This window comes from Engraulis encrasicolus, unplaced genomic scaffold, assembly GCF_034702125.1.
Source record: "Engraulis encrasicolus isolate BLACKSEA-1 unplaced genomic scaffold, IST_EnEncr_1.0 scaffold_30_np1212, whole genome shotgun sequence".
Classification (NCBI taxonomy): Eukaryota; Metazoa; Chordata; class Actinopteri; order Clupeiformes; family Engraulidae; genus Engraulis; species Engraulis encrasicolus.
In genome coordinates, this window is record NW_026945599.1 from 220,156 (window position 1) to 227,655 (window position 7,500).

Genomic DNA, 7,500 nt, shown 5'->3' on the forward strand with positions numbered 1-7,500 from the left:
AGAGCCCACACACGTCTGCACATAACATGGGGGGGATTCCATCGGCTGACCAACATTTTTTTTGCTGCAGTAAAAGCAGCCAGCAGTAGGTTGCTCTGGAAAAGTGTCAGTGAGAGGTTTGAATAATCATTTAAAAAAAATAAACTTGGGGTTAAAACAATATCAGTGCCTATCAGAGCAGAAATGTCACCAGCTAGCTGTCGCCAGAAGGGCGCCAATGAGGAGCATTCCCAAAAAAAATGCAAGAAGGTTCCCACCTTTCCATCCAAACACAAAGTACAATTGGGTGAGTTAGCCAGACGCATATGAAATCTCTTAAGTGGTGTTAAATATACTCTATGTGCTAGTTTCCAATGGATCATTTGATGATTAGGGTTCTTAGATGACATAGTAATTGTCTCCCATGTGTGATCAGAGAAGGTATCCTCCAGTTCACATCCTAAATCTTTTGACCAAACTGCTATTACTCCAAGAGGCTTGTATAGATTCTTCATCAGGAAGGAATAAATAGATGATGCAGAAGAAGGGATGAAGTCATTGAAGTATATAACATTACGGATACTATGCACTGGTAGTTTGGTGTTAAAAGGAACACCAAGAGCCTTAAGAGCTGATCTGATGCGCAAGTAGAAATAAAAAGTGGAGGCCGGTATATTGTACTTAGATCTTAGGTCCTGAAAGGTTCTCAAGCCTTTGTCATCATATAAGTCTCCAAGAGTTGTAATATTACATTCTGCCCACTGAGAAGATCTAAATGGGGTACTCCCAGACAGAAAGCCATTATTATTGAAAAGTGGAAAGTGATGATGCCATTTTGACATAGATCCTGCTTGTCTTTCTACAACCTTCCAAGTGGATAACAAGTGGGCTATGATTGGACCAAAACGGAGAGCACATTGTCGAGTAGGAACATTACAAAAAAACAAATGTCTTAACCCTTTTAATGCCAATGTTATTTTGGTGAAAATGCTCGATTTGGGCATCACATATTCAACAGGCTGTGGCTGGACAGTGGTAACAGATAGAGCCTAACTGTAAATTACAAAAATGTTGAGGAAGACCCAAAGTTTATTTTGGGAGTAAATATGCATACCTAATTAGCATATTATGACGTCATATGGGGCGGCCATTTTGAATTTTTAATTAGTAATGGAAAATATTGATAATTTTCAATAGATTTTCAATAGATTATTGAATTTATTTAGAAATATGTGGCATCCCATTACTGTCATGTTGTGCACATACATTATGGTCAAGTAAAAAAGTAGTTTTAAGCCTAACATATAGTAAATATTGTAACTAATATTGTAATAATAATAACTAGCAAGAAACGGAATAACTGGGAGGTTGTTGCCTGGAGTGCCAAAAGTGTTTGCATCTACCTGTGACTTTTTAGTCTGTGAAAACCTCTCTCAGACAGGGTAAGCACACATATTCAGTACACATATATGCCTATATAGCCTATTTTACTACACCTGTGACCTATATAGGCTACTGTAGGCTATTTGGATAAGGCGCAGGGGCAGTGACCTCTGTATGCATAGGATCATCCTGGATGATCATCAACATAGCTCAGTGAATGAATGTTACAGATTGTCACTTACATTTCACAGAACTAATGGGCACAGTGTCAAGATAATGGGCATAAAAAAGGCCTAATTTGTATCATGAGGTGTACCCTTGTGAAATCAGTTTCAGGAAAAGGGGTGGAGAGGCGGAGCAAATCAGCATCACCTCTCCTGTTATCTCAGCTCTATTGACTTATAAACTGCTTCTATTCATTTTGGTATCATAGGCTACTGTTAGGCATACAGACATGGATCGAAAATACACACAGCCCAATTAGGCCTACGTTATCACGTTATACTAGGCCTATACTTTATAAGTAACACCTAAAGTCGGCGATCAGAAGCGGCACCATCCACCCTCACGCATAGCGCAGCGCTTTCCTCTCCAGTCTCTCCGGTTCCGCCCCCTCTTCCATGCTGCTTTAGTGACATGACAAACTCTAATAAAGACAGTCCAACCACGGCGACCAGCCCAGTTTTCAACAAGTCTAAAATATTCGTGTTATAGGGTATGCGTCTTCATTTCGCCGTGCGCAACGGTAAAAAAAAAAAAAAAAAAACGCGGATATTTCCCCTAGCCATGTATCGAATTTCTACGGGATGTACAACGTCTAACAGGATAATCCATTCTTTTTTGTAGCAGTGGTTTTCCTTACGGTCTTTCATAGAGGGAAATGACATACGTTATCTTTATGTTTTAGCTTTTTCGCCTACTCCAGCTTAGGGGAAGACGCACGTCAAAGTTCACCACCAAGTGAAATATAGCCTATTTCGATGAACACATGATGACTGCAATCACTTTAGGGGCGACATATGGCATTGTATTGCACATAAAACGCACGACATAGAAATAGTGGTTGCCTATTTAGAGGTTTATTCAGTGAAATTACGCATATCGCCCTGTGGGTTTGGATGACAATAAACGCTTCTCGCATGTTCTAAGGAAATCCCCCGTAACCATTTACAAATCGCCAAGCAAACACATTCTCACAACCCCGCAAATGTTCATTAGTTTGTGTTCAGGATCATGTTTCCTAGGTCTACACCGTGTTTCTGTGTTTGACAGGGGAGGTCTCAAACAGCCGATTGATCGTCTGTGTTGCAATCTCAGCAGCAACATCTTTTTTTCTTATAATAATGGCTGCAATTACTTGAGGGGCGAAATACGCAATTGCATTGCACACAAAACATCATGACAAGTTGTCGTCTGGGGTCAGGCTAACTTGCTTCAGATTTATTCAGTGAATGAAACCAGTCGCATGGGTTCAGCTCGCCTGGAACAGGGCTTCGCCTTCGCGTCGCGTGTGTTCAAATGGGAACTCCCCTACGTAATGAAGTCTCCAAACAAACCACTTCTCTCAATCCCGAAACTTTCCATTGAGTTGTGGATGTTTGTAAAACTGTTTATGTGTGTAAAACTGACGCCATGTTTCCCTGTGTTTGGCAAGGGGATCTATTTCACTGCCTATTCGAATTGGCTGTTCTTCTCTGTAGCCACGGCTAAGCTAGCAATAGGAGACGCATTGCATAAGGCCATATTATAAATGTTTACACATATACAATCAACTTGTGGGAAAATATAATGTCACTAAACATAAACCACCAAGACAACTTGCATTTGGAATGTATTTGGGCTTGAATTAGAGGAAATTATGTGCACAATCTCACAACGCCGATCCTCCTTTGTTTTGAAATAGTGACTTGCAACGCAACTTCCGCGTCTGGGTTTTCAGATGGAAATTACTCGAAAAAAATGCACTAAGAGGGGTCGAAATTCTTAGAAAGGATTGAAGTACCACATGTCTGCCACCCAGTGGAAAGGAGTATGGACAAGATTTTACACTCTATTCGACCTGACAGCCCACCTAATTCAATACCGCGACCTGTCGCAATTTTGCGACGGCGGCAGTAAAAGGGTTAAGTTATACGGGGTGACCATTGATTCTTCAATATCTCTCCATGCCACATTTTTATTTGAATCAAACCAGACAGATATGGGGCGCAACACAAAAGCTTGGGCATAGACTTTAAAGTCAGGAAGAGATAAACCGCCATCGTGCCTAGAGCGTTGCATAGTGGGCAGCTTAATCCTTGCACGTTTCCCATTCCAAATATATTTCCTTAAAATGGAGTTGATATTGTCCCAAAAGTGTGCAGGGGGTGGTAAGGGTATCATTGCACTATAAAAGTTAACTCGTGGTAAAATGTTCATTTTGATAACTGAAATCCGTGCATATACTGACTTGGGCAAAGATGACCAGTTTGATAGATCTGTGCTAACTTCAGAAAGAATTTTCTTGAAGTTTTTACTTGCAATATCATGTAATGAGGGATATATGTCAATCCCTAAATATTTAAATGACGTAACAATGGGTGCGGCACTTGGAAGAGGCACAGAGACAGGGTCAAAGTTAAGTGGTAGAAAACAAGATTTGCTCCAATTTATCTTGTAACCTGAAAGATCACTAAAATTATTAAACAATGACATGATATGAGGTACTGATGAAGTGGGTTCGTTAACAAATAAAAGTATATCATCAGCATACAAAGAGATGTGATGAGATGTTTTTCTTACTTTAATGGGTACAATTTGCTCTGATTGACGGACAGCCTGAGCTAGAGGTTCTAATGACAAAGCAAATAGCAATGGTGAGAGTGGGCAGCCCTGACGCGTGCCCCTTCCCAAGGAAAAAGAGCTTGAACATAATTGTCCCGTTAAAACAGACGCTTTTGGATTACAATATAGTACTTTTACCATGTTAATGAAGTCGCGACCCAAGCCCATATGTTCTAGTACAGACCACAGATAGTTAATCTCCAAGCGGTCAAAAGCTTTAGTTGCGTCTAATGAGAACACTCCACAAGAATTATCTGTTTGATCAGCTGAATAAATGATATGTAAAAGACGGCGTATGTTATCAGATGCAGAGCGTGTTTTGATAAAACCAGTCTGATCTTCATGAACCAACTTGGTAATGACCGACTCTAAACGTTTTGACAATACTTTGGCATATAGTTTAATATCTGCTCCAATCAGTGAGATTGGGCGATAATTAGCACAGGAGGTTGGGTCCAGATCTTTTTTTAACAACAGGGATATAATAGATGTATTAATGTCCTGTCTGAATGCTCCATGTTTAATTGAATGATTTATCATGTCTAGTAATATTGGGCCAAGCTCTGTCCAGAAGCTTGAATATAATTCAATTGGAATACCATCCAGTCCTGGTGATTTACCTTTATTCATAAGTTTCAGTGATTCTTTCAGTTCTTGAAGAGTAATTGGTTGACCTAAGGTCTCTGACTCATCAGTAGATAGAGTAGGCAAATTAAGAGAAGAAAGAAAAGATGATATAGTTGCATTGTCACATGTAGATTCAGAAGTATATAAATTAGAATAGAAAGATTGGAAAGCATTGTTTATGTCCTGTTGATCATTGGTGAGCTCACCAGAGCATAGCCGTATCGCAGGTATATTTGCATACTTTTCATTATTACGCAGTTGCAGGGCTAAGAGATGGCTTGGCCTGCTCCCATTAAAGTAGTAGTTTTGTCTGGTCCTTTGAATAAGAAACTCTGCTTTAACTCTAAGTAATTGGTTTAACTCAGTTTTTAATATTCTAATTTTAGTGGCCATTTGTTCAGAGAACGACACTTGGTTTTTTCCTTCTAATATCTTAAGCTGCGATTCCAGATCAGCTATTCTCTTCATTCTTGATTTTTTAAGATGTGACGCAAAAGAAATTGAGAAGTTGCGAATGAAGCCCTTGACTGCATCCCAGAGTATGCGGGGGTCTGCCACTGTCCCTTGATTAATGCTAATAAACTCCAAGAGCTCAGTTTTAAAAGACTTACAGAAGTTTTCATCTCGAAGTAGCGTAGGGTTAAATCGCCACCGTGGAGCACGTGGGGGTTGATTGATTAATTTGAGGTTAATGACATTGCTATCATGGTCAGACAAAGACATGGGGCAAATATCTGAGCTTTGACAAGATGAGGAGAGAGAACAGGAAATAAATATGAAGTCGATCCTGGAATATGATTTATGTCTTGAAGAATAGAATGTATATGCCTTGGCTGTGACATTAAGAAAACGCCATGAATCTACTAGAGACAATGCAGAAATACAGCTTCTGAGTTTATCAGTGCACGCTGCTTGTAAATGAGATTCACTTTCCCCTGACCGGTCCTCCTCATGCGACATGACAGCATTCATATCCGATCCCAGTACAATCTCATAGCCTGCCATATTAAGAAGATAATTTGTGAGCATTGAAAAGAATGCAGGATCATAAGTGGAGGGGGCATAAACAGAAAGAAAGGCCACCTTCCTGTTCCCCACCAAAGCCTTAACATGAGCTATTCTTCCATCCGTATCATTGTCATGCTCAATAATATCCATTCTTAAATTCCTTCGTAGTAGTATCATAACACCTTTAGTTTTATCAGAGGCACTAGAAGCAGAAATAACTTTATAAAATTTGTTATTACATCTGTGAACATCTTCCTTTTTAAGATGGGTTTCCTGAATCAAAGCTAAATCTATCTTTCTTCTTTTTAAAAGTTCCAGACAGCATGCACGTTTATGAGGTCCGTTTAAGCCATTCACATTCCAACTCAAAATGTTTAGGTTAGTCATAACTGTCAAATACTTGGAATGAAGCCAAAAATAAAATTAAACAATGTACATTTCTTTTAAGGTGCTCACCGCCATCCCACCCTTCTCCCACCCTTGGGTCATAGAACTTGACCCTACCCCTAAACCCAACGCAGACTGGGCATAGAACACGCCCATGTCTGCCCTGTTCCCTTACATGAATCCGTGACATCAGCAATGGATTGCACGCTACAGGTGCCGACATAAGCCCTTATAGTGAAAATCAAAAAACTTATCAGCTCAGTAGCTCTTAAGCTTATACTGTATAATGAAATTAAATGATGGTTGTATGATACAAATATAAACAAAATAAAAATAAGTAAAAAATAAAGTCGCCTGTTCTCCCATTTCTCTGGAGAAAGTGGTAAATAGAAGAGGAGAAAGATTAGACTGTCCCAAATATAGCCCAATTAGGATGTATCGGTGGACATTACTTCCTAAAACATCACAAGACAGGCTAAAGGTTTTTTTTTTCAATCTAAGCCAGGGTGGATGGACTAACAGAAGCCTGCACGTAACTTACAATGTCCCATAGAAGGCAGCCTCGCATCATTCCGTGTCATTCACGTCAATGGGGAGGAAATCCTCCAGAGAGTCGCAAAAAGCACTGGCCTCCTCTGGCGTATGGAAATATTCCGTAGCCCCCCCTTTCAGAGTCACCTTTAGAATCGCCGGATACTGGAGGAAGAATTGGTATCCCTTCCTCCTAAGTTCCTTCTTCACGGTCTTGAATGCTGCACGCTTCTTCGCAGTGACCGGCGAGTAGTCAGGGAAGAGGCTGAGGCTCGTCTCATCCTCCAACTGCACACCCCCCTGGTCCCTGGCTGCCTGGAGAATCATGTCTCGATCGTTGAAACGGAGAAGTTTGAAGATGAATACTCGTGGTTTTTCGGGTGTCTTAATCCGCGGTGTTTTAGAGCTGCCTCGAGAGGGGTTTGCATAAATGCGATGGGCTCTTTCAATTTCGATGTTCTCGTCCTTCAAAGCGGGTAGCCAGACTGGCAGCGACCGTTTGATGAAGCCCACCGGGTCGTCTTTTTCCAAGCCTTCGGGCAGACCAACTAAACGAACATTACTGCGTCGGCTACGGTCCTGCAGCTCAACAAGTTGCTGCTCAACAGTATCAAGACGCTTGTCGTGACGTTGTAGAATTGTTTTCTGGGTTCTTTGCTCACCAGACAGGGCATCGATTTTTGAGCACATAGTCGCCATGTGCGTGGATAATTCACTCCTCATCGTAGCCATTTCAGATTTAAGAATAACCTCCAGTCTTTC